The 26,459-nt window shown below is 56.0% G+C and overlaps 1 protein-coding gene across 11 annotated transcripts in view; it reads left to right on the forward strand.

The window, feature by feature from the left end:
• The first annotated feature begins 8,388 nt into the window (after window positions 1-8,388).
• Window positions 8,389-26,459, forward strand: part of dlg5a (discs, large homolog 5a (Drosophila)) — a 259,461-nt gene continuing 241,390 nt past the window's right edge. For 8 of the 11 annotated variants that reach the window (XM_072491581.1, XM_072491584.1, XM_072491585.1 and 5 more), the window contains exon 1: window positions 8,389-8,618. The gene's annotated coding sequence lies outside the window, so the exon portion shown is untranslated. The remainder of the gene's footprint in view (window positions 8,619-26,459) is intronic. The other 3 variants (XM_072491588.1, XM_072491591.1, XM_072491593.1) reach the window with 1 other exon arrangement.

A 26,459-nucleotide genomic window follows, 5' to 3' on the forward strand; every position in this document is an offset into this window, starting at 1 on the left:
AAATGGCTTTTCGTTCGATCTGAGTCTGAGGATTCAAAAGCTGGTATGGACTGGTAGCTAGGAGCGCCTATCTCGCAGCGTGCGTTGACTGGAGACTTACTTGGTTTATGCGGCAGCTTAGACAGTTCACTCTCAAGGGTTGATTCGAGTTGCTGAGTGACCCTGCCAAGAAGGACGAATTGAACTTGGGGACTCTATTTTATAGTCCCCAGGGGCTTCCCACCCTTTGGGGCGGACCCCGTATCTGGTTCCAAGTGATTGGACTACGTTCCGATCACTAGGATCGATTTCTCCAATACTGAGTTCCCTAATCGCTGGGCGGTCCCTGAGTGTCCGTTGGCCTTCCTCTGTCTTGGCTCCTGCTGGCGCCGAGGAGTCTGGCTTGGCCTTATTTACCTGAAATGTTTTGATTGTTCCTGGGGATCGTTCATTAGTCTGCAGATGGCTGAGTTTCAGTGCTGTCTGGGCTTTTGCAAGTTCTAATACACAGGAGACTTTGCACTTGCTAGTTTTTGCCTGTGTTGGCTGAATTTCCCTTTAGTCTTTGTGGATCTCCATTTTAAGTTGGGAAGTGGCCAACCGAGGTGGCTACACTGTTCTCACTGGAATGACAAGAGGTTGAGAGGCGACCTGATAGAGGTTGACAAGATTATGAGTGGCATGGACAGAGTGGATAGTCAGATGCTTTTTCCGAGGGTAGGAGAGCCAAGTACTAGGGGACATAGGTTTAAAGTGCGTGGGGAAAAGTTTAGAACAGGCAGCAAGTTTTTTTACACAGAGGGTGGTAAATGTATGGAATGCACTGCCTGGGGAGATGAAAATCGCTTAAATGAAGTTACTGTGAAAAGCCCCTAGTCGCCACATTCCGGCGCCTGTTCGGGGAGGCTGGTACGGAAATCGAACCGTGCTGCTGGCCTGACTTGGTCTGCTTTAAAAGCCAGCGATTTAGCCGAGTGTGCTAAACCACCAGATGGTGGGAGCAGGTACAATAGCAGCATTTAAGGGGCATCTAGACAAATATATGAATAGGGTGGGAATGGGAGGTTACAGTCTCTAAGTGCATACAGTTTTAGTTTAGGCAGGTACCATGGATGACGCAGGTTTGGTGGGCCAAAGGGCCTGTTCCTGTGCTGTATTGTTCTTTGTTCTTAATAACTTAAATTACAGAACATGGTCAGGAATTCACCCATCTAACATTTACATTTGTATTTTGTGACTCCATGGACTGTGAGATTAAATTAGGAGAACATTAGGGTCACTCTAGAGACAGTGGCGTAGTGGTTAGTAATCCAGAGACTCGGTAATTCTCAGGGGACCTGGGTTTGAACTCCACTAGAGCAGTTGGTGGAATTTGGATTCAATATAAATCTGGAAATACAAGTCCAATGATGACCATGAAACCATTGTCAATTGTCGTAAAAACCCATCTGGGTCACTGTCTGTGCGGTGTCTGCACATTCACCCCGTGTCTGCGTGGGTTTCCTCCGGGTGCTCCGATTTCCTCCCACAAAACCCGAAAGACATACTGTTGGGTATTTTGGACATTCTGAATTCTCCCTGTGTACCCACATAGGCACCGGAGTGTGGCGACTAGGGGCTTTTCACAGTAACTTCATTGCAGTGTTAATGTATGCCTGCTTGTGACAATAAAGATTATTATTAATGTCCTTTCGGGACAGAAATCTTTCGTCCTTACCTGGTCTGGCCTAAATGTGACTCCAGGCCCACAGCAATATGGTTGACTCATATATGCTCTCAGGGAGGGGCAAGAAATGCTGCCCAGCTGGTGACACCCACATCCCATGAACAGATTTTTAAAAACTCCAGAGATGAATCAAGTATGATGGGAAAAATGTTTTACTTGTAATGTTCTTGTGATCAGTGTGAAAGCTGTCATCTAGTATTTGCCTGCTTTTTATAACAAACTCAATGGGGTCAATTGGCTTACAATTGCTTTGATTACCAGATCAATAATATTTTTAAAGTTGATTATAAATATTATGATATAATTGCTAACTTCCTATGTTTAATCCTCATTTGTTTGTCTCTGTGAAACAATTGTTGCAGTGGTTGTACTTGCAAGTCTGATGTTTGTTTAGTATCAGCTTGTTACAGATTTACATTACAGAACACAATGGAAAAGGCTTTGTTTCATTTCTCATGTTTGCCAATACAAACAGTAACAGATGGCAATCATTCAATTTCAATTTGCTGATTCGCATCTTGCCTTGCAATCTTCCGAAGGCATCCTTGGATCAGTGCTCACCTGCATCAGAAATCGATTTCAACTCCCACTCCAGAAACCTGAGCACAAAAGTTTGTCTGACACCATCGAGGAGCGATTAATTCGATGCCCCGTCATGCCCTCTCAGGTCGGTGTAAAAAGATCTAAGAGCACTTTTTGAAGAGCAGCAGGAGATGTCCCCATCAGTGTCTACTCTTAACCAACATCAGGTTATTTGATCATTATCTAATTGCTGTTATTGAAACCTTGCTGTGCAAGAATTGGCTGCCACATTTAGACTCATAGTACAGACCTACAGTACAGAAGGAGGCCATTTGGCCCATCGATTCTGCACCAATCCTCCAAAAGAGCATCCAACCTAGGCCCATGCCCCCACCCGATACCCATAACCCCACCTAACCTTTTGGACAGTTAGGGGTAATTTAGCAAGGCCAATCCACCTAACCTGCACATCTTTGGAATGTGGGAGGAAACCGGAGTACCCGGAGGAAACCCATGCAGACATAGGGAGAATGTGCAAACTCCACACAATCGCCCAAGGCCAGAGTCAAACCTGGATCCCTGGCGCTGTGAGGCAGCAGTGCTGACCACTGTGCCACCGTGCTGCCCCATGCATTATAACAGTTATCATATTTCAAAAGGTACCTTAATGGTTGTAATACTCCTCTTTCTTTAGTGACTTAAGCAATCATGAAAAAAGTTGTAATTAGCCAGTCTGGAAAATATTAAAATTACTGAGCTAGACCACCACCGTCTCAAAATTTGGTTCCAACTCCATCTACAGGTTTGCTGACAATACGACCATAGTGGGCCAGATCTCGAATAACGACGAGTCAGAATACAGGCGGGAGATAGAGTACCTAGTGGAGTGGTGTAGCGACAACAATCTCTCCCTCAATGCCAGCAAAACTAAAGAGCTGGTCATTGACTTCAGGAAGCAAAGTACTGTACACACCCCTGTCAGCATCAACGGGGCCGAGGTGGGGATGGTTAGCAGTTTTAAATTCCATGGGGTGCACATCTCCAAAAATCTGTCCTGGTCCACCCACGTCGACGCTACCACCAAGAAAGCACAACAGCGCCTATACTTCCTCAGGAAACTAAGGAAATTCGGCATGTCCACATTAACCCTTACCAACTTTTACAGATGCACCATAGAAAGCATCCTATCGGGCTGCATCACAGCCTGGTATGGCAACTGCTCGGCCCAGGACCGCAAGAAACTTCAGAGAGTCGTGAACACCGCCCAGTCCATCACACGAACCTGCCTCCCCCACCATTGACTCCATCTACACCTCCCGCTGCCTGGGGAAAGCGGGCAACATAATCAAAGATCCCTCCCACCCGGCTTACTCACTCTTCCAACTTCTTCCATCGGGCAGGAGATACAGAAGTCTGAGAACACGCACGAACAGACTCAAAAACAGCTTCTTCCCCACTGTCACCAGACTCCTAAATGACCCTCTTATGGACTGACCTTATTAACACTACACCCTGTATGCTTCATCCGATGCCAGTGCTTATGTAGTTACATAGTTGTTGTGTTGCCCTATTATGTATTTTCTTTTATTTCCTTTTCATGTATTTAATGATCTGTTGAGCTGCTCGCAGAAAAATACTTTTCACTGTACCTCGGTACACGTGACAATAAACAAATCCAATCCAACAATCTAAAACTAATATCGCAGTAGTTTTGGTTTCAAAACCAAAGTAAAACATCTCATTGACAAATGATTTATCACGAACAAATAAATAACATGCAACTATCTCATTCACAATGTGTTACTGTAATTATGTTGCTTTAAAAAAAAAAGAATTTTTATTCAAATTTTCACAAAATATCAACAACAGAATACAGAAAGAAACAAACCAACAACCCCTCCCCCCCCCCCCGGGTTGCTGCTGCTGCTGACCATCTTCTAACTCTCTGCCAGGAAGTCTAGGAATTTAATAAACCCCACCATATCGTTGATCCAGGATTCCACGCTTGGGGGCCTCGCATCCTTCCACTGAAGGAGAATCCTTCGCCGGGCTACCATGGACGCAAAGGCCAGAATACCGGCCTCCTGCACTCCCGGCTCCTCTGCCACCCCAAATATTGTGAGCCCCCAGCCCGGCTTGACCCTGGAACCTACCACCCTCGACACTGTCCTCGCTACACCCTTCCAAAATTCCTCCAGCGCTGGGCACGCCCAGAACATGTGGGTGTGGTTTGCTGGGCTCCCTGAGCACCTAACACACCTGTCCTCGCACCCAAAGAACCGGCTCATCCTTGCCCTGGTCATGTGAGCCCTATGCAGCACCTTGAATTGTATGAGGCTGAGCCTCATGCAAGAGGAGGAAGAGTTCACTCTCCCCAGGACATCCGCCCACGTCCCCTCGTCAATCTCCTCACCCAACTCCTCCCACTTACCCTTTAGCTCCTCCACCGAGGCATCCTCCTCCTCCTGCATTACCTGATACGTTGCCGAGATCCTCCCCTCTCCAACCCACACCCCCGACAGCACCCGGTCCTGGACCCTGCATGGCGGCAACAGTGGGAACTCCACCACCTGCCGCCGAACAAACACCCTTACCTGCATATATCTGAATGTGTTCCCCGGGGGGAGCCCAAACTTCTCCTCCAGCTCACCCAGGCTCGCGAACTTCCCGACCACAAACACGTACCCCATCCTTCTAATACCTGCCCTGTGCCAGCTCAGGAACCCTCCGTCCATCCTCCCGCGACAAACCGGTGGTTCCCCCGTATCGGGGACCACACCGAAGCCCCCACTTCCTCCCCTGTCACGTCTCCATTGCCCCCAAATTCTGAGGGTAGCTGCCACCACCGGGCCCGTGGTATACCTCGGAGGAAGCGGCAGCGGTGCCGTCACCAGCGCCTCCAGGCAGGTGCCCACACAGGATGCCATCTCCAGCCTCTTCTATGCCACCCCCTCCCCATCACCCACTTACGCATCATCGCCACGTTGGCGGCCCAATAATACCCACAGAGGTTAGGCAGCGCCACCCCCCCCAACCCTGCACCTCTCCAGGAACACCCTCCTCACCCACGGGGTCTTCTGTGCCCACACAACCCCCAAATCGCTTCTATTAACCCGCCTGAAGAAGGCCTTAGGGATCAGGATGGGGAGGCACTGGAACAGGAACAAAAATCTCGGGAGCACCGTCATTTTAACTGACCCTACCCGCCTGGGAGAGTGGCAGCATGTCCCACCTCTTAAACTCCTCCTCCATTTGCCCCACCAGTCTCGCAAAGTTAAACTTATGCAGGGCCCCCCAACTCCTAGCCACCTGGACCCCCAGGTACCTGAAACTCCTCTCTGCCCTTTTTAGTGGGAGCTCACCAAACCCCCTCTCCTGGTCCCCTGGGTGAACAACGAACACCTCGCTTTTCCCCATATTGAGCTTATATCCGGAGAAATCCCCAAACTCCCTGAGGATCCTCATCACCTCTGGCATTCCCCCCACTGGGTCCGCCACATATAATTGAAATTGAATTGACAATTGAAAATCGCTTATTGTCACATGTAGGCTTCAAATGAAGTTACTGTGAAAAGCCCCTAGTCGCCACATTCCGGCGCCTGTTCGGGGAGGCTGGTACGGGAATTGAACCGTGCTGCTGGCCTGGCTTGGTCTTCTTGAAAAGCCAGCGATTTAACCCAGTGTGCTAAACCAGCCCCAGCAAATCGTCCACATAGAACAGCAAATCGTCCGCATAGATCGACACCCGATGTTCCTCCCCACCAGCCCCTTCCAATGCCTCGACTCCCTCAATGCCATGGCCAGGGGCTCAATTGCCAGTGTAAAGAGCAGGGGGGACAGGGGACACCCCTGCCTCGTCTCCCGGTGTAACCGAAAATACTCTGACCTCCTTCTGTTCGTGGCCACACTCGCCACCGGGGCCTCATACGGCAACTTAACCCACCTGACAAACCCCTCCCCAAACCCGAACCTTTTCAGCACCTCCCACAGGTACCCCCACTCTACCCTATCAAAGGCCTTCTCCGCATCCATCGTCGCCATTATCTCCTTCTCCCCTTCCACCGCCAGCATCATTATAACATTCAATAGCCGCCGTACATTCGTATTCAGCTGTCTCCCTTTCACGAACCCCATCTGATCCTCGTGAATGACCTGCGGCACACAGTCCTCTATCCTCGTGGCTAAAATCTTCGCCAACAACTTTGCATCTACATTTAGGAGTGAGATCGGCCTGTATGCCCCACATTGTAGGGGATCCTTGTCCCGCTTTAGGATCAAGGAGATCAGCGCCCGAGACATCGTCGGGGGGCAAAGCCCCTCCTTCCCTTGCCTCGTTAAAGGTCCTTACCAACAGAAGGCCCAGCAGGTCCGCATACTTCTTATAAAACTCGACCGGGACCCATCTGGCCCCGGTGCCTTCCCCGTCTGCATGCTTCCTATCCCTTTGACCAACTCCTCCAACCCAACCAACGCCCCCAGCCCCGTCACCTGCCCCATCTCCACCCTCTGGAATCTCAACCGGTCCAGAAAGCGACCCATCCCTCCCTCCTCCAGTGGGGGCTCGGACCGATACAGTTCCTCGTAGAAGTCCCTGAAGACCCCATTGATAGCCACCCCACTTCGCACCATGCTCCCTCCCCCATCCTTAACTCCCCCGATCTCCCTAGCTGCCTCTCGCTTCCGAAGCTGGTGCGCCAGCACCCGGCTCGCCTTTTCTCCAGATTCATATACCTCCTCCTGCGCCTTCCTCCACTGCGCCATCCTGATGGTCAACAGATCGAATTCGGCCTGGAGGCTGTGCCGCTCCCTAAGCAATCCATCCTCCGGGACCTCTGCGTACCTCCTGTCCATCCTCACCATCTCCCCCACCAGCGTCTCCCCCTCTCTCTTCTCCCTTCTCTCCTTATGGGCCCTAATGGAGATCAGCTCTCCCCTGACCTTCAGCGCCTATTATGTTGCTTTTTTTAATGGTTAAGCAGGTAACACACTTTAAAGCAAGTCCTCTAGTTTTTTGCCAAAGGTGACCAGAAATCCTTTCCATTTGGGGTCCGATTGAAAAAGAAACTGTGGGATACTGCAGACCAATAGATGTGCTGGTTTCACTGTCACTGAATTGCTAAAAGGATAGAATATATATGAAAATTATATTAGTGTATCTCTAAACTCACTTTACCTAAAGACTACTTGATCATGACTCCCAGTATACAGGGTCTGGGAAAACAATGCATTAAAATGCACACAAGGTAGACTGACAATGAGAAACAGGATAGTCGCTTTGTATTTCCTTAATTACTTTTGCCATTGCTGAATCGTCAAAATCAGCATCATGGGGGGTCAATAGTGACTACAAATCTAACTGGAACAGCCACATAAATACTGTGGCCACAAGAACAGGTCAGACGTGAGATATTCTGCTGTGACTTACTCATCTCCTGACTCTTCAAAGGATTTTCACCATCTACAATGCAAAAGTCAAAACTATGATGGAATTCTCTCAAGATGCCTGGATGAGTGCAGCTCCAACATCAGTCAAGAAGCTCAACACCATCCAGGGCAAAGCAGCCCGCTTGACTTGCAGCCCATCCACCATCATCAACATTCACTCCCTCTGCCACTGACACATACTGCCAGCAGTGTGTACCATGTACAAGATGCACTGTAGCAGCTCACCAGGTCTTCTTTGACAGCACCTTCCCCTACCACCGAGAAGAGGTGTGGTGATCCTCAGGTTAAATCACCACCAGTCAGCTCTCATAAAATCAACAGTAGAACGAGGCCATTCGGCCCATCGAGTCTGTACCAGCTCTTGGAAAGAGTTTAAACCCATGCCTCCACCGTAACCCAATACCCACCCTAACCATGTGGACACAAAGGGGCAGTGATGCAGGCCAGCCTCGGGTCCGTACTGAGGGCGCAGGCACACTGAGGCAGTTCAGCGGCAGGGCCGTCCTGAAGGTGCAGGCGCAGTGACGCAGGCCAGACGCAGGTACGGATTGAGAGCGCAGGCGCACTGAGGCAGTTCAGCGGCGGGTCCGTCCTGAGGGCGCAGGCGCAGTGAGGCAGCTCCAGTGAAAGCTATGCTCCGGGCGCGCAGGCGTGATTCGCTGCATTCACTTTCCTCCTCTTCCCCCCCACCCCCGGGATATCCCGGCGCATGCGCTTTGGACACCTGGCGTTGGCGTCACGCAACGGCCCCTCTCAGGGGGAGGGGGCGGGGTAATTGGAAAAAACACCGAGCGGTTTGGGAGAGGGAATGGGGCCGAAAAGCGGTCTCCCTGACCGGGACACAAAGTCCCCGGCTCCTCTCCGCCACTTCACCCCATGCGACAAATAACAGAGGTGCGGAGCCAGGCCCAGGCCGTCCAGTCAGCCGCTTGCCGGCACCGCTAAGGTAAGAGGCGGCGGGGAGTCCGCGGATGCGGCAGGGCGGGCGCTGGGTCCCTGCCCCCGGGATTAGACAGCATTCACTCTCTCACTCAGCCCCGATCCCGGCCTGCCCCGGTAAACAGGTGTCTGCACTGGTGGAAGAAACTGGCAGCTCATTGATAGGTTCAGGTCTGTCTGAGTGTCTGTCTGACTGAGTGTCTGCCTGTCTGACTGAGTGTCTGTCTGTCTGAGTGTCTGTCTGACTGAGTGTCTGTCTGAGTGTCTGCCTGAGTGTCTGCCTGTCTGACTGAGTGTCTGTCTGAGTGTCTGCCTGTCTGTCTGTCTGACTGAGTGTCTGCCTGAGTGTCTGCCTGAGTGTCTGTCTGTCTGACTGAGTGTCTGCCTGTCTGACTGAGTGTCTGTCTGAGTGTCTGCCTGAGTGTCTGCCTGTCTGTCTGTCTGACTGAGTGTCTGTCTGAGTGTCTGTCTGAGTGTCTGCCTGAGTGTCTGCCTGTCTGTCTGTCTGACTGAGTGTCTGACTGAGTGTCTGCCTGTCTGACTGAGTGTCTGCCTGAGTGTCTGTCTGAGTGTCTGTCTGAGTGTCTGTCTGAGTGTCTGTCTGAGTGTCTGACTGAGTGTCTGCCTGTCTGTCTGTCTGACTGAGTGTCTGACTGAGTGTCTGCCTGTCTGTCTGTCTGACTGAGTGTCTGACTGAGTGTCTGCCTGTCTGTCTGAGTGTCTGTCTGAGTGTCTGACTGAGTGTCTGCCTGTCTGTCTGTCTGACTGAGTGTCTGCCTGTCTGACTGAGTGTCTGTCTGAGTGTCTGCCTGAGTGTCTGCCTGTCTGTCTGAGTGTCTGTCTGAGTGTCTGCCTGAGTGTCTGCCTGTCTGACTGAGTGTCTGTCTGAGTGTCTGCCTGAGTGTCTGCCTGTCTGTCTGTCTGACTGAGTGTCTGTCTGAGTGTCTGTCTGAGTGTCTGCCTGAGTGTCTGCCTGTCTGTCTGTCTGACTGAGTGTCTGACTGAGTGTCTGCCTGTCTGACTGAGTGTCTGCCTGTCTGACTGAGTGTCTGTCTGAGTGTCTGTCTGAGTGTCTGTCTGAGTGTCTGTCTGAGTGTCTGTCTGAGTGTCTGTCTGAGTGTCTGTCTGAGTGTCTGCCTGTCTGTCTGTCTGACTGAGTGTCTGACTGAGTGTCTGCCTGTCTGTCTGTCTGACTGAGTGTCTGACTGAGTGTCTGCCTGTCTGACTGAGTGTCTGTCTGAGTGTCTGACTGAGTGTCTGCCTGTCTGTCTGTCTGACTGAGTGTCTGACTGAGTGTCTGTCTGAGTGTCTGACTGTCTGACTGAGTGTCTGCCTGTCTGACTGTCTGACTGAGTGTCTGCCTGTCTGTCTGTCTGACTGAGTGTCTGTCTGAGTGTCTGACTGAGTGTCTGTCTGACTGAGTGTCTGCCTGTCTGTCTGAGTGTCTGTCTGTCTGACTGAGTGTCTGTCTGTCTGACTGAGTGTCTGTCTGTCTGACTGAGTGTCTGTCTGTCTGACTGAGTGTCTGTCTGACTGACTGAGTGTCTGTCTGAGTGTCTGCCTGTCTGTCTGAGTGTCTGTCTGTCTGACTGAGTGTCTGTCTGTCTGACTGAGTGTCTGTCTGTCTGAGTGTCTGCCTGTCTGACTGAGTGTCTGCCTGTCTGACTGAGTGTCTGCCTGTCTGACTGAGTGTCTGCCTGTCTGACTGAGTGTCTGCCTGTCTGTCTGAGTGTCTGCCTGTCTGTCTGAGTGTCTGTCTGTCTGTCTGAGTGTCTGCCTGTCTGTCTGAGTGTCTGTCTGTCTGTCTGAGTGTCTGTCTGTCTGTCTGAGTGTCCGCCTGTCTGACTGAGTGTCTGCCTGTCCGACTGAGTGTCTGTCTGAGTGTCTGCCTGTCTGACTGAGTGTCTGCCTGTCTGACTGAGTGTCTGCCTGTCTGACTGAGTGTCTGCCTGTCTGACTGAGTGTCTGCCTGTCTGACTGAGTGTCTGCCTGTCTGACTGAGTGTCTGCCTGTCTGACTGAGTGTCTGCCTGTCTGACTGAGTGTCTGCCTGTCTGACTGAGTGTCTGCCTGTCTGACTGAGTGTCTGCCTGTCTGACTGAGTGTCTGCCTGTCTGACTGAGTGTCTGCCTGAGTGTCTGTCTGACTGAGTGTCTGTCTGTCTGACTGAGTGTCTGACTGAGTGTCTGACTGAGTGTCTGTCTGCCTGTCTGACTGAGTGTCTGTCTGAGTGTCTGCCTGTCTGACTGAGTGTCTGCCTGTCTGACTGAGTGTCTGTCTGAGTGTCTGCCTGTCTGACTGAGTGTCTGCCTGTCTGACTGAGTGTCTGTCTGACTGAGTGTCTGTCTGTCTGACTGAGTGTCTGTCTGTCTGACTGAGTGTCTGTCTGTCTGACTGAGTGTCTGTCTGTCTGACTGAGTGTCTGCCTGTCTGACTGAGTGTCTGCCTGTCTGAGTGTCTGCCTGTCTGACTGAGTGTCTGCCTGTCTGTCTGAGTGTCTGTCTGAGTGTCTGTCTGTCTGTCTGAGTGTCTGTCTGTCTGTCTGTCTGTCTGTCTGTCTGTCTGAGTGTCTGTCTGAGTGTCTGTCTGAGTGTCTGTCTGTCTGACTGAGTGTCTGTCTGAGTGTCTGCCTGTCTGACTGAGTGTCTGCCTGTCTGACTGAGTGTCTGTCTGTCTGACTGAGTGTCTGTCTGTCTGACTGAGTGTCTGTCTGTCTGACTGAGTGTCTGTCTGTCTGACTGAGTGTCTGCCTGTCTGACTGAGTGTCTGCCTGTCTGAGTGTCTGCCTGTCTGACTGAGTGTCTGCCTGTCTGTCTGAGTGTCTGTCTGAGTGTCTGTCTGTCTGTCTGAGTGTCTGTCTGTCTGTCTGAGTGTCTGTCTGTCTGTCTGAGTGTCTGTCTGAGTGTCTGTCTGAGTGTCTGTCTGAGTGTCTGTCTGTCTGACTGAGTGTCTGTCTGAGTGTCTGCCTGTCTGACTGAGTGTCTGCCTGTCTGACTGAGTGTCTGTCTGTCTGACTGAGTGTCTGTCTGAGTGTCTGCCTGTCTGTCTGAATGTCTGCTTGTCTGACTGAGTGTCTGTCTGAGTGTCTGCCTGTCTGACTGAGTGTCTGCCTGTCTGACTGAGTGTCTGCCTGTCTGACTGAGTGTCTGCCTGTCTGACTGAGTGTCTGCCTGTCTGACTGAGTGTCTGCCTGTCTGACTGAGTGTCTGCCTGTCTGACTGAGTGTCTGCCTGTCTGACTGAGTGTCTGCCTGAGTGTCTGTCTGACTGAGTGTCTGTCTGTCTGACTGAGTGTCTGTCTGTCTGACTGAGTGTCTGTCTGTCTGTCTGAGTGTCTGTCTGTCTGACTGAGTGTCTGTCTGTCTGACTGAGTGTCTGTCTGTCTGACAGGGTGTCTGCCTGTCTGACTGAGTGTCTGTCTGAGTGTCTGCCTGTCTGACTGAGTGTCTGCCTGTCTGACTGAGTGTCTGCCTGTCTGACTGAGTGTCTGCCTGTCTGAGTGTCTGCCTGTCTGACTGAGTGTCTGTCTGAGTGTCTGCCTGTCTGACTGAGTGTCTGCCTGTCTGACTGAGTGTCTGCCTGTCTGACTGAGTGTCTGCCTGTCTGACTGAGTGTCTGCCTGACTGTCTGCCTGTCTGACTGAGTGTCTGCCTGTCTGACTGAGTGTCTGTCTGAGTGTCTGCCTGTCTGTCTGTCTGACTGAGTGTCTGTCTGTCTGACTGAGTGTCTGTCTGAGTGTCTGTCTGAGTGTCTGTCTGAGTGTCTGTCTGAGTGTCTGTCTGAGTGTCTGTCTGAGTGTCTGTCTGAGTGTCTGCCTGTCTGTCTGAGTGTCTGCCTGTCTGACTGAGTGTCTGCCTGTCTGACTGAGTGTCTGCCTGTCTGACTGAGTGTCTGTCTGAGTGTCTGCCTGTCTGTCTGAGTGTCTGTCTGCCCGTCTGTCTGAGTGTCTGTCTGAGTGTCTGCCTGTCTGACTGAGTGTCTGCCTGTCTGACTGAGTGTCTGTCTGTCTGACTGAGTGTCTGTCTGACTGAGTGTCAGTCTGAGTGTCTGTCTGAGTGTCTGCCTGTCTGTCTGAGTGTCTGCCTGTCTGACTGAGTGTCTGTCTGAGTGTCTGCCTGTCTGACTGAGTGTCTGACTGAGTGTCTGTCTGAGGGTCTGCCTGTCTGTCTGAGTGTCTGTCTGCCTGTCTGTCTGAGTGTCTGTCTGAGTGTCTGCCTGTCTGACTGAGTGTCTGCCTGTCTGACTGAGTGTCTGTCTGAGTGTCTGTCTGTCTGAGTGCCTGCCTGTCTGACTGAGTGTCTGTCTGTCTGAGTGAGTGTCTGTCTGTCTGAGTGAGTGTCTGTCTGTCTGAGTGTCTGCCTGCCTGAGTGTCTGCCTGCCTGAGTGTCTGCCTGCCTGTCCGAGTGTCTGCCTGTCCGAGTGTCTGCCTGTCCGAGTGTCTGCCTGTCCGAGTGTCTGCCTGTCCGAGTGTCTGCCTGTCCGAGTGTCTGCCTGTCCGAGTGTCTGCCTGTCCGAGTGTCTGCCTGTCCGAGTGTCTGCCTGTCCGAGTGTCTGCCTGTCCGAGTGTCTGCCTGTCCGAGTGTCTGCCTGTCCGAGTGTCTGCCTGTCCGAGTGTCTGCCTGTCCGAGTGTCTGCCTGTCCGAGTGTCTGCCTGTCCGAGTGTCTGCCTGTCCGAGTGTCTGCCTGTCCGAGTGTCTGCCTGCCAGAGTGCCTGCATGCCTATCTAAATGTCTGAGTGTCTGCCTGCCTGTCCGAGTGTCTGCCTGCCTGTCCGAGTGCCTGCCTGCCTGTCCGAGTGCCTGCCTGCCTGTCCGAGTGCCTGCCTGCCTGTCCGAGTGCCTGCCTGCCTGTCCGAGTGCCTGCCTGCCTGTCCGAGTGCCTGCCTGCCTGTCCGAGTGCCTGCCTGCCTGTCCGAGTGCCTGCCTGCCTGTCCGAGTGCCTGCCTGCCTGTCCGAGTGCCTGCCAGCCTGTCCGAGTGCCTGCCAGCCTGTCCGAGTGCCTGCCTGTCCGAGTGCCTGCCTGCCAGAGTGCCTGTCTGTCAAAATGCCTGCATGCCTATCTTAATGTCTGAGTGTCTGCCTGCCTGTCCGAGTGTCTGCCTGCCTGTCCGAGTGTCTGCCTGCCTGTCCGAGTGTCTGCCTGCCTGTCCGAGTGCCTGCCTGCCTGTCCGAGTGCCTGCCTGCCTGTCCGAGTGCCTGCCTGCCTGTCCGAGTGCCTGCCTGCCTGTCCGAGTGCCTGCCCGAGTGCCCGCCTGTCTGTCCGAGTGCCTGCCTGTCAGTGCCTACCTGCCTGTCTGAGTGCCTGTCTGTCTGAGTGCCTGTCTGAGTGCGTGTCTGTCTGTCAGTCTTTCTGAGTGCCTGTCTGCCAGAGTGCCTGTCTGTCTAAATGCCTGCATGCCTATCTAAATGTCTGAGTGTCTGCCTGCCTGTCCGAGTGTCTGCCTGTCCGGGTGTCTGCCTGTCCGGGTGTCTGCCTGTCCGAGTGTGTGCCTGTCCGAGTGTGTGCCTGTCCGAGTGTGTGCCTGTCCGAGTGTGTGCCTGTCCGAGTGTGTGCCTGTCCGAGTGTGTGCCTGTCCGAGTGTGTGCCTGTCCGAGTGTGTGCCTGTCCGAGTGTGTGCCTGTCCGAGTGCCTGCCTGCCAGAGTGCCTGTCTATCAAAATGCCTGCATGCCTATCTAAATGTCCGAGTGTCTGCCTGCCTGTCCGAGTGCCTGCCTGCCTGTCCGAGTGCCTGCCTGCCTGTCCGAGTGCCTGCCTGCCTGTCCGAGTGCCTGCCTGCCTGTCCGAGTGCCTGCCTGCCTGTCCGAGTGCCTGCCTGCCTGTCCGAGTGCCTGCCTGCCTGTCCGAGTGCCTGCCTGCCTGTCCGAGAGCCTGCCTGCCTGTCCGAGTTCGTGCCTGCCTGTCTCAGTGAGTGCCTGTCTGAGTGCCTGCCTGTCTGTCTGAGTGCCTGCCTGTCAGTGCCTACCTGTCCGAGTGCCCACCTGTCCGAGTGCCCGCCTGTCCGAGTGCCCGCCTGTCCGAGTGCCCGCCTGTCCGAGTGCCCGCCTGTCCGAGTGCCCGCCTGTCCGAGTGCCCGCCTGTCCGAGTGCCCGCCTGTCCGAGTGCCCGCCTGTCCGAGTGCCCGCCTGTCCGAGTGCCCGCCTGTCCGAGTGCCCGCCTGTCCGGGTGCCCGCCTGTCCGGGTGCCCGCCTGTCCGGGTGCCCGCCTGTCCGGGTGCCCGCCTGTCCGGGTGCCCGCCTGTCGGCCGGTCCGAGTGCCTGTCGGCCGGTCCGAGTGCCTGTCGGCCGGTCCGAGTGCCTGTCGGCCGGTCCGAGTGCCTGTCGGCCGGTCCGAGTGCCTGTCGGCCGGTCCGAGTGCCTGTCGGCCGGTCCGAGTGCCTGTCGGCCGGTCCGAGTGCCTGTCGGCCGGTCCGAGTGCCTGTCGGCCGGTCCGAGTGCCTGTCGGCCGGTCCGAGTGCCTGTCGGCCGGTCCGAGTGCCTGTCGGCCGGTCCGAGTGCCTGTCGGCCGGTCCGAGTGCCTGTCGGCCGGTCCGAGTGCCTGTCGGCCGGTCCGAGTGCCTGTCGGCCGGTCCGAGTGCCTGTCGGCCGGTCCGAGTGCCTGTCGGCCGGTCCGAGTGCCTCCCTGTCTGAGTGCCTGCCTGCCTGAGTGTCTGTCGGACTGTCTGTTTGGCTGTCTGCCTGTCTCAGTGACTGTCTGCCTGAGTGTCTGTCTGCCTGAGTCTGTCTGCGTGTCGGTCTGGCTGAGTGTCGGTCTGGCTGAGTGTCGGTCTGGCTGAGTGTCGGTCTGGCTGAGTGTCGGTCTGGCTGAGTGTCGGTCTGGCTGAGTGTCGGTCTGGCTGAGTGTCGGTCTGGCTGAGTGTCGGTCTGGCTGAGTGTCGGTCTGGCTGAGTGTCGGTCTGGCTGAGTGTCGGTCTGGCTGAGTGTCGGTCTGGCTGAGTGTCGGTCTGGCTGAGTGTCGGTCTGGCTGAGTGTCGGTCTGGCTGAGTGTCGGTCTGGCTGAGTGTCGGTCTGGCTGAGTGTCGGTCTGGCTGAGTGTCGGTCTGGCTGAGTGTCGGTCTGGCTGAGTGTCGGTCTGGCTGAGTGTCGGTCTGGCTGAGTGTCGGTCTGGCTGAGTGTCGGTCTGGCTGAGTGTCGGTCTGGCTGAGTGTCGGTCTGGCTGTCTGCCTGTCTCAGTGACTGTCTGCCTGAGTGTCTGTCTGCCTGAGTCTGTCTGCGTGTCGGTCTGCCTGCGTGTCGGTCTGGCTGAGTGTCGGTCTGGCTGAGTGTCGGTCTGGCTGAGTGTCGGTCTGGCTGAGTGTCGGTCTGGCTGAGTGTCGGTCTGGCTGAGTGTCGGTCTGGCTGAGTGTCGGTCTGGCTGAGTGTCGGTCTGGCTGAGTGTCGGTCTGGCTGAGTGTCGGTCTGGCTGAGTGTCGGTCTGGCTGAGTGTCGGTCTGGCTGAGTGTCGGTCTGGCTGAGTGTCGGTCTGGCTGAGTGTCGGTCTGGCTGAGTGTCGGTCTGGCTGAGTGTCGGTCTGGCTGAGTGTCGGTCTGGCTGAGTGTCGGTCTGGCTGAGTGTCGGTCTGGCTGAGTGTCGGTCTGGCTGAGTGTCGGTCTGGCTGAGTGTCGGTCTGGCTGAGTGTCGGTCTGGCTGAGTGTCGGTCTGGCTGAGTGTCGGTCTGGCTGAGTGTCGGTCTGGCTGAGTGTCGGTCTGGCTGAGTGTCGGTCTGGCTGAGTGTCGGTCTGGCTGAGTGTCGGTCTGGCTGAGTGTCGGTCTGGCTGAGTGTCGGTCTGGCTGAGTGTCGGTCTGGCTGAGTGTCGGTCTGGCTGAGTGTCGGTCTGGCTGAGTGTCGGTCTGGCTGAGTGTCGGTCTGGCTGAGTGTCGGTCTGGCTGAGTGTCGGTCTGGCTGAGTGTCGGTCTGGCTGAGTGTCGGTCTGGCTGAGTGTCGGTCTGGCTGAGTGTCGGTCTGGCTGAGTGTCGGTCTGGCTGAGTGTCGGTCTGGCTGAGTGTCGGTCTGGCTGAGTGTCGGTCTGGCTGAGTGTCGGTCTGGCTGAGTGTCGGTCTGGCTGAGTGTCGGTCTGGCTGAGTGTCGGTCTGGCTGAGTGTCGGTCTGGCTGAGTGTCGGTCTGGCTGAGTGTCGGTCTGGCTGAGTGCCCGCCTGTCTGAGTGCCCGCCTGTCTGAGTGCCCGCCTGTCTGAGTGCCCGCCTGTCTGAGTGCCCGCCTGTCTGAGTGCCCGCCTGTCTGAGTGCCCGCCTGTCTGAGTGCCCGCCTGTCTGAGTGCCCGCCTGTCTGAGTGCCCGCCTGTCTGAGTGCCCGCCTGTCTGAGTGCCCGCCTGTCTGAGTGCCCGCCTGTCTGAGTGCCCGCCTGTCTGAGTGCCCGCCTGTCTGAGTGCCCGCCTGTCTGAGTGCCCGCCTGTCTGAGTGCCCGCCTGTCTGAGTGCCCGCCTGTCTGAGTGCCCGCCTGTCTGAGTGCCCGCCTGTCTGAGTGCCCGCCTGTCTGAGTGCCCGCCTGTCTGAGTGCCCGCCTGTCTGAGTGCCCGCCTGTCTGAGTGCCCGCCTGTCTGAGTGCCCGCCTGTCTGAGTGCCCGCCTGTCTGAGTGCCCGCCTGTCTGAGTGCCCGCCTGTCTGAGTGCCCGCCTGTCTGAGTGCCCGCCTGTCTGAGTGCCCGCCTGTCTGAGTGCCCGCCTGTCTGAGTGCCCGCCTGTCTGAGTGCCCGCCTGTCTGAGTGCCCGCCTGTCTGAGTGCCCGCCTGTCTGAGTGCCCGCCTGTCTGAGTGCCCGCCTGTCTGAGTGCCCGCCTGTCTGAGTGCCCGCCTGTCTGAGTGCCCGCCTGTCTGAGTGCCCGCCTGTCTGAGTGCCCGCCTGTCTGAGTGCCCGCCTGTCTGAGTGCCCGCCTGTCTGAGTGCCCGCCTGTCTGAGTGCCCGCCTGTCTGAGTGCCCGCCTGTCTGAGTGCCCGCCTGTCTGAGTGCCCGCCTGTCTGAGTGCCCGCCTGTCTGAGTGCCCGCCTGTCTGAGTGCCCGCCTGTCTGAGTGCCCGCCTGTCTGAGTGCCCGCCTGTCTGAGTGCCCGCCTGTCTGAGTGCCCGCCTGTCTGAGTGCCCGCCTGTCTGAGTGCCCGCCTGTCTGAGTGCCCGCCTGTCTGAGTGCCCGCCTGTCTGAGTGCCCGCCTGTCTGAGTGCCCGCCTGTCTGAGTGCCCGCCTGTCTGAGTGCCCGCCTGTCTGAGTGCCCGCCTGTCTGAGTGCCCGCCTGTCTGAGTGCCCGCCTGTCTGAGTGCCCGCCTGTCTGAGTGCCCGCCTGTCTGAGTGCCCGCCTGTCTGAGTGCCCGCCTGTCTGAGTGCCCGCCTGTCTGAGTGCCCGCCTGTCTGAGTGCCGGTCCGAGCGCCCGTCCGCCGGTCCGAGCGCCCGCCCGCCGGTCCGAGCGCCCCTCTGCCTGTCTGAGCCTCTGCCTGTCTGAGCCTCTGCCTGTCTGAGCGTCTGCCTGCCTGAGCGTCTGCCTGCCTGAGCGTCTGTCTGTCTGAGCGTCTGTCTGTCTGAGCGTCTGTCTGTCTGAGCGTCTGTCTGTCTGAGTGCCTGCCTGTCTGAGTGTCTGCCTGTCTGTCCGAGTGTCTGCCTGTCTGTCCGAGTGTCTGCCTGTCTGTCCGAGTGTCTGCCTGTCTGTCCGAGTGTCTGCCTATCTGAGTGTCTGCCTATCTGAGTGTCTGCCTGTCTGAATGTCTGCCTGTCTGTCTGAGTGCCTGTCTGTCTGAGTGCCTGTCTGTCTGAGTGCCTGTCTGTCTGAGTGCCTGTCTGTCTGAGTGCCTGTCTGTCTGAGTGCCTGTCTGTCTGAGTGCCTGTCTGTCTGAGTGCCTGTCTGTCTGAGTGCCTGTCTGTCTGAGTGCCTGTCTGTCTGAGTGCCTGTCTGTCTGAGTGCCTGTCTGTCTGAGTGCCTGTCTGTCTGAGTGCCTGTCTGTCTGAGTGCCTGTCTGTCTGAGTGCCTGTCTGTCTGAGTGCCTGTCTGTCTGAGTGCCTGTCTGTCTGAGTGCCTGTCTGTCTGAGTGCCTGTCTGTCTGAGTGCCTGCCTGTCTGAGTGCCTGCCTGTCTGAGTGCCTGCCTGTCTGAGTGCCTGCCTGTCTGAGTGCCTGCCTGTCTGAGTGCCTGCCTGTCTGAGTGCCTGCCTGTCTGAGTGCCTGCCTGTCTGAGTGCCTGCCTGTCTGAGTGCCTGCCTGTCTGAGTGCCTGCCTGTCTGAGTGCCTGCCTGTCTGAGTGCCTGCCTGTCTGAGCGCCTGTCTGTCTGAGCGCCTGTCTGTCTGAGCGCCTGTCTGTCTGAGTGCCTGTCTCTGAGTGCCTGTCTGTCTGAGTGCCTGTCTGTCTGAGTGCCTGCCTGTCTGAGTGCCTGCCTGTCTGAGTGCCTGCCTGTCTGAGTGCCTGCCTGTCTGAGTGCCTGCCTGTCTTAGTGCCTGCCTGTCTGAGTGCCTGCCTGTCTGAGTGCCTGTCTGTCTGAGCGCCTGTCTGTCTGAGCGCCTGTCTGTCTGAGCGCCTGTCTGTCTGAGCGCCTGTCTGTCTGAGCGCCTGTCTGTCTGAGCGCCTGTCTGTCTGAGTGCCTGTCTGTCTGAGTGCCTGTCTGTCTGAGTGCCTGTCTGTCTGAGTGCCTGTCTGTCTGAGTGCCTGCCTGTCTGAGTGCCTGCCTGTCTGAGTGCCTGCCTGTCTGAGTGCCTGCCTGTCTGAGTGCCTGCCTGTCTGAGTGCCTGCCTGTCTGAGTGCCTGCCTGCCTGAGTGCCTGCCTGCCTGAGTGTCTGCCTGCCTGAGTGTCTGCCTGCCTGAATGTCTGCCTGCCTGAATGTCTGCCTGCCTGAATGTCTGCCTGTCTGTCCGAGTGCCTGCCTGTCTGTCCGAGTGCCTGCCTGTCTGTCCGAGTGCCTGCCTGTCTGTCTGTGCCTGTCTGTCTGAGTGCCTGTCTGTCTGAGTGCCTGTCTGTCTGAGTGCCTGTCTGTCTGAGTGCCTGTCTGTCTGAGTGCCTGTCTGTCTGTCTGAGTGCCTGTCTGTCTGTCTGAGTGCCTGTCTGTCTGAGTGCCTGCCTGTCTGTCTGAGTGCCTGCCTGTCTGTCTGAGTGCCTGCCTGTCTGTCTGAGTGCCTGCCTGTCTGTCTGAGTGCCTGCCTGTCTGTCTGAGTGCCTGCCTGTCTGTCTGAGTGCCTGCCTGTCTGTCTGAGTGCCTGCCTGTCTGTCTGAGTGCCTGCCTGTCTGTCTGAGTGCCTGCCTGTCTGTCTGAGTGCCTGCCTGTCTGTCTGAGTGCCTGCCTGTCTGTCTGAGTGCCTGCCTGTCTGTCTGAGTGCCTGCCTGTCTGTCTGAGTGCCTGCCTGTCTGTCTGAGTGCCTGCCTGTCTGTCTGAGTGCCTGCCTGTCTGTCTGAGTGCCTGCCTGTCTGTCTGAGTGCCTGCCTGTCTGTCTGAGTGCCTGCCTGTCTGTCTGAGTGCCTGCCTGTCTGTCTGAGTGCCTGCCTGTCTGTCTGAGTGCCTGCCTGTCTGTCTGAGTGCCTGCCTGTCTGTCTGAGTGCCTGCCTGTCTGTCTGAGTGCCTGCCTGTCTGTCTGAGTGCCTGCCTGTCTGTCTGAGTGCCTGCCTGTCTGTCTGAGTGCCTGCCTGTCTGTCTGAGTGCCTGCCTGTCTGTCTGAGTGCCTGCCTGTCTGTCTGAGTGCCTGCCTGTCTGTCTGAGTGCCTGCCTGTCTGTCTGAGTGCCTGCCTGTCTGTCTGAGTGCCTGCCTGTCTGTCTGAGTGCCTGCCTGTCTGTCTGAGTGCCTGCCTGTCTGTCTGGCTGTCAGTCTGTCTGGCTGTCAGTCTGTCTGGCTGTCAGTCTGTCTGGCTGTCAGTCTGTCTGGCTGTCAGTCTGTCTGGCTGTCAGTCTGTCTGGCTGTCAGTCTGCCTGGCTGTCAGTCTGCCTGTGTGTCTGCCTGTCTGTGTGTCTGCCTGTCTGTGTGTCTGCCTGTCTGTGTGTCTGCCTGTCTGTGTGTCTGCCTGTCTGTGTGTCTGCGTGTCTGCCTGTCTGCGTGCCTGCCTGTCTGCGTGCCTGCCTGTCTGCGTGTCTGCCTGTCTGCGTGTCTGCCTGTCTGCGTGTCTGCCTGTCTGCGTGTCTGCCTGTCTGTGTGTCTGCCTGTCTGAGTGTCTGTCTGAATGTCTGCCTGTCTGAATGTCTGCCTGTCTGAGTGTCTGCCTATCTGAGTGTCTGCCTGTCTGAGTGTCTGCCTGTTTGAGTGTCTGCCTGCCTGTCCGAGTGTCTGCATGCCTGTCCGAGTGTCTGCCTGCCTGTCCGAGTGTCTGCCTGCCTGTCCGAGTGTCTGCCTGCCTGTCCGAGTGTCTGCCTGCCTGTCCGAGTGTCTGCCTGCCTGTCCGAGTGTCTGCCTGCCTGTCCGAGTGTCTGCCTGTCTGTCCGAGTGCCTGCCTGTCTGTCCGAGTGCCTGCCTGTCTGAATGCCTGCCTGTCTGAATGCCTGCCTGTCTGAATGCCTGCCTATCTGAGTGTCTGCCTATCTGAGTGTCTGCCTCTGAGTGTCTGCCTGTCTGAGTGTCTGTCTGAGTGTCTGACTGAGTGTCTGCCTATCTGAGTGTCTGCCTATCTGAGTGTCTGCCTATCTGAGTGTCTGCCTATCTGAGTGTCTGCCTGTCTGAGTGTCTGCCTGTCTGAGTGTCTGCCTGTCTGTCCGAGTGTCTGCCTGTCTGTCCGAGTGTCTGCCTATCTGAGTGTCTGCCTATCTGAGTGTCTGCCTGTCGGAGGGTCTGCCTGTCTGAATGTCTGCCTGTCTGTCTGAGTGCCTGTCTGTCTGAGTGCCTGTCTGTCTGTGTGCCTGACTGTCTGAGTGCCTGTCTGTCTGAGTGCCTGTCTGTCTGAGTGCCTGTCTGTCTGAGTGCCTGTCTGTCTGAGTGCCTGCCTGTCTGAGTGCCTGCCTGTCTGAGTGCCTGCCTGTCTGAGTGCCTGCCTGTCTGAGTGCCTGCCTGTCTGAGTGCCTGCCTGTCTGAGTGCCTGCCTGTCTGAGTGCCTGCCTGTCTGAGTGCCTGCCTGTCTGAGTGCCTGCCTGTCTGAGTGCCTGCCTGTCTGAGTGCCTGCCTGTCTGAGTGCCTGCCTGTCAGAGTGCCTGCCTGTCAGAGTGCCTGCCTGTCAGAGTGCCTGCCTGTCAGAGTGCCTGCCTGTCAGAGTGCCTGCCTGTCAGAGTGCCTGCCTGTCAGAGTGCCTGCCTGTCAGAGTGCCTGCCTGTCAGAGTGCCTGCCTGTCAGAGTGCCTGCCTGTCAGAGTGCCTGCCTGTCAGAGTGCCTGCCTGTCAGAGTGCCTGCCTGTCAGAGTGCCTGCCTGTCAGAGTGCCTGCCTGTCAGAGTGCCTGCCTGTCAGAGTGCCTGCCTGTCAGAGTGCCTGCCTGTCAGAGTGCCTGCCTGTCAGAGTGCCTGCCTGTCAGAGTGCCTGCCTGTCAGAGTGCCTGCCTGTCAGAGTGCCTGCCTGTCAGAGTGCCTGCCTGTCAGAGTGCCTGCCTGTCAGAGTGCCTGCCTGTCAGAGTGCCTGCCTGTCAGAGTGCCTGCCTGTCAGAGTGCCTGCCTGTCAGAGTGCCTGCCTGTCAGAGTGCCTGCCTGTCAGAGTGCCTGCCTGTCAGAGTGCCTGCCTGTCAGAGTGCCTGCCTGTCAGAGTGCCTGCCTGTCAGAGTGCCTGCCTGTCAGAGTGCCTGCCTGTCAGAGTGCCTGCCTGTCAGAGTGCCTGCCTGTCAGAGTGCCTGCCTGTCAGAGTGCCTGCCTGTCAGAGTGCCTGCCTGTCAGAGTGCCTGCCTGTCAGAGTGCCTGCCTGTCAGAGTGCCTGCCTGTCAGAGTGCCTGCCTGTCAGAGTGCCTGCCTGTCAGAGTGCCTGCCTGTCAGAGTGCCTGCCTGTCAGAGTGCCTGCCTGTCAGAGTGCCTGCCTGTCAGAGTGCCTGCCTGTCAGAGTGCCTGCCTGTCAGAGTGCCTGCCTGTCAGAGTGCCTGCCTGTCAGAGTGCCTGCCTGTCAGAGTGCCTGCCTGTCAGAGTGCCTGCCTGTCAGAGTGCCTGCCTGTCAGAGTGCCTGCCTGTCAGAGTGCCTGCCTGTCAGAGTGCCTGCCTGTCAGAGTGCCTGCCTGTCAGAGTGCCTGCCTGTCAGAGTGCCTGCCTGTCAGAGTGCCTGCCTGTCAGAGTGCCTGCCTGTCAGAGTGCCTGCCTGTCAGAGTGCCTGCCTGTCTGAGTGCCTGCCTGTCTGAGTGCCTGCCTGTCTGAGTGCCTGCCTGTCTGAGTGCCTGCCTGCCTGTCCGAGTGCCTGCCTGCCTGTCCGAGTGCCTGCCTGCCTGTCCGAGTGCCTGCCTGCCTGTCCGAGTGCCTGCCTGTCTGTCCGAGTGCCTGCCTGTCTGTCCGAGTGCCTGCCTGTCTGTCCGAGTGCCTGCCTGTCTGTCCGAGTGCCTGCCTGTCTATCCGAGTGCCTGCCTGTCTGTCTGTCAGTCTGTCTGGCTGTCTGTCTGCCTGTCTGTGTGCCTGCCTGTCTGTGTGTCTGCCTGTCTGTGTGTCTGCCTGTCTGAGTGTCTGTCTGCGTGTCTGCCTGTCTGTCTGTGTGTCTGCCTGTCTAGGTGTCTGCCTGTCTCTCTGTGTCTGTCTGACTGGGTGCCCGCCTTTCTGTCTGGGTGCCCTCTCGCCTGTCCGAGTGCCCGTCTGTCCGAGTGCCCGCCTGTCCGAGTGCCCGCCTGTCCGAGTGCCCGCCTGTCCGCGTGCCCGCCCGTCTGGGTGAGTTTGTGTGTGTCTGGGTCTCTGTGTGTCTGTGTCTCTGTGTCTCTGTGTGTCTGGGTCTCTGTGTGTCTGTGTCTCTGTGTGTCTGTGTCTCTGTGTGTCTGGGTCTCTGTGTGTCTGAGTCTGTGCGTGTGTCTGAGTCTGTGCGTGTGTCTGAGTCTGTGCGTGTGTCTGAGTCTGTGCGTGTGTCTGTGCGTGTGTCTGAGTCTGTGCGTGTGTCAGAGTCTGTGCGTGTGTCAGAGTCTGTGCGTGTGTCAGAGTCTGTGCGTGTGTCAGAGTCTGTGCGTGTGTCAGAGTCTGTGCGTGTGTCAGAGTCTGCGCGTGTGTCAGAGTCTGCGTTTGTCAGAGTCTGTGCGTCTGAGTCTGTGCGTGTGTCTCATTCTGTGCGTGTGTCTCAGTCTGTGCGTGTGTCTCAGTCTGTGCACGTGTCTGGGTCTGTGTGTGTGTGTCTGGGTCTGTGTGTGTGTCAGAGTGTGTGTGTGTCTGGGTCTGTGTGTGTGTCTGGGTCTGTGTGTGTGTCTGGGTCTGTGTGTGTGTCTGGGTCTGTGTGTTTGTCAGGGTCGGTGCGTGTGTCAGGGTCTGTGCATGTCAGGGTCCGCATGTGTCAGGGTCTATGCGTGTGTCTGAATCTATGCGTGTGACAGAGTCTGTGTGTGTCTGAGTCTGTGTGTGTGTGTGTCTGAGTCTGTGTGTGTGTGTGTCTGAGTCTGTGTGTGTGTGTGTCTGAGTCTGTGTGTGTGTGTGTCAGAGTCTGTGTGTGTGTCAGAGTCTGTGTATCTGTCTGAGTCTGTGTGTGTCTCTGAGTCTGTGTGTGTCTCTGAGTCTGTGTGTATCTGAGTCTGTGTGTATCTGAGTCTGTGTGTGTCTGAGTCTGTGTGTGTCTGAGTCTGTGTGTGTCTGAGTCTGTGTGTGTCTGAGTCTGTGTGTGTCTGAGTCTGTGTGTGTCTGAGTCTGTGTGTGTCTGTGTGTGTCTGTGTCTGAGTCTGTGTGTGTCTGTGTCTGAGTCTGTGTGTGTCTTGAGTCTGAGTCTGTGTGTGCCTGAGTCTGTGTGTGCCTGAGTCTGTGTGCCTGAGTCTGTGTGTGTCTCTGAGTCTGTGTGTGTCTCTGAGTCTGTGTGTGTCTCTGAGTCTGTGTGTGTGTCTGAGTCTGTGTGTGTCTTGAGTCTGTGTGTGTCTGAGTCTGTGTGTGTCTGAGTCTGTGTGTGTCTGAGTCTGTGTGTGTCTGAGTCTGTGTGTCTGAGTCTGTCGTGTCTTGAGTTTGTGTCTGTGTCCGGGTTTGTGTGTGTGTGTTTCTGAGTCTGTGTGTGTTTCTGAGTCTGTGTGTGTTTCTGAGTCTGTGTGTGTCTGAGTCTGTGTGTGTCTGAGTCTGTGTGTGTCTGAGTCTGTGTGTGGCTGCGTCTGTGTGTGTGTGTGCCTTGAGCCTGTCTGTGTGTGTGTGTGCCTTGAGCCTGTCTGTATGTGTGTGTGTGTGTGTCTGAAAGTGCCTGAGCTTGCTCGTGTGTGTGTATGTCTGAGCGTATGTGTGTCTGCCTACCTGTCTGTGTCTCTGTCTGCCTGAGCCTGTCTGCCTGCCTGCTTGGGTCTGCCTTGCCATCCCGAGTCTACCTCTCCCACCAGAACCTACTTCACCCACCCGAGTCTACCTCGTCTGCCTTGCCTGTCTTATGCTTTGTGTCTATCTGTGTGTCACTCTAAACCCTTCTGCAAGACTGAGCCTGTCTGTTTGAATATGTGTGTATTTTCCCATGCACGTTTAACAGATGTACACTTGGCTGGCTCTGCCGTTACATTTGTGAAACTATATCCTTGCCTTTTCTATCCACTTATGCGTGTCATATTGGATGGCTACCTTTGAGAGAGGGACTGCTTGCTTGAAATGACATGTTTGTGTGGGATGTCGGACAGATGTGCTAATATTGACATGAGTTTGAGACTGAGTTTGTATGTGAGGCGATGGGCTCCAGGGCCTCGATCCTTTTGATGCACGGTATTCCCGGTCGGGAACTGGGAATTGGCTATGGTAGGTCCCTGGAGGAATTTACCGAGGAGCAGCCCATTACCAGGCTGCCTACAGGAATCCTGTTTGGTTATGGGTGGTGGGCGGCAGGAGGATCATTGGGAGTGCGTGAGCCTCTGGGTGTTTGCAGTTCCTATTGAGAGTGATAGGGGCTGCTGCTGCAGTTGCAAGATTGAGTGGGGATTAATACAGGGTAGCACAGTGGTTAGCACTGTTGCTTCACAGCACCAGTGACCTGGGTTCGATTCCCCGCTGGGTCACTGTCTGTGCGGAGTCTGCACGTTCTCCCCGTGTCTGCGTGGGTTTCCTCCGGGTGCTCCGGTTTCCTCCCACAAGTCCTGAAAGACGTGCTTGGTAGGTGAATTGGACATTCTGAATTCTCCCTCAGTGTACCCGAACAGGCACCGGAATATGGTGACTGGGAGCTTTTCACAGTATCTTTATTGTGGTGTTAATGTAAGCCGACTTGTGATGCTGATAGAGATTATTATTATATGGAAGTGCCCTCTGAAGAGTTGTAAATGTTTCAATAGCCACAGCTGTCAGGCCATTGTCGTGGAGGAGCATCCCTTCACAGAATGGCCTGAGGTTGTGGCCCTTCACAAAAGCCATGCTGGGCTGCTTTGCAGGATGTGCTCTACCGTACCCCCGCCTGCTCTGCCACTGGCAGGTACCCACCATGCCATCTGCATGCTCCAACCATTTGGGGCTCCCGTCTGCTGTCTGGAAAGTCCAGACGACATGCGAAGCGAAGAGTGCCCATGATTGGTGCTTCAATTGACCCAGTTGGCTTTCTGCTGCTGGCTGATAAGTTGCTGTTGCCTCCCAGAGCCCACTTCCTTAAAAATGGCCCAGGAGGCAGGAACGTACTGACATTATGGCATGCCAACAGGTAGCATGGAATTGTCCACCTCTAAACCCACCTTGCAATGAGAATCCAGCCCTAGGTGTCTCTGGAGTGTTTTGTCTGTGTATGATTTGCTGCATGAGTGACATATACAGCTGTCTGTGTCTATACCTGCAAGGATGTGTGTACAGCTGCCAATGAGGGGGAATGGAACTGTTTGACAATCTGCTTTCAACCCTTCACTGGGCTGGATTTTGCCACGAGCATCAGGAACTGACATC

Source organism: Scyliorhinus torazame, chromosome 28 (assembly GCF_047496885.1).
Source record: "Scyliorhinus torazame isolate Kashiwa2021f chromosome 28, sScyTor2.1, whole genome shotgun sequence".
NCBI lineage: Eukaryota > Metazoa > Chordata > Chondrichthyes > Carcharhiniformes > Scyliorhinidae > Scyliorhinus > Scyliorhinus torazame.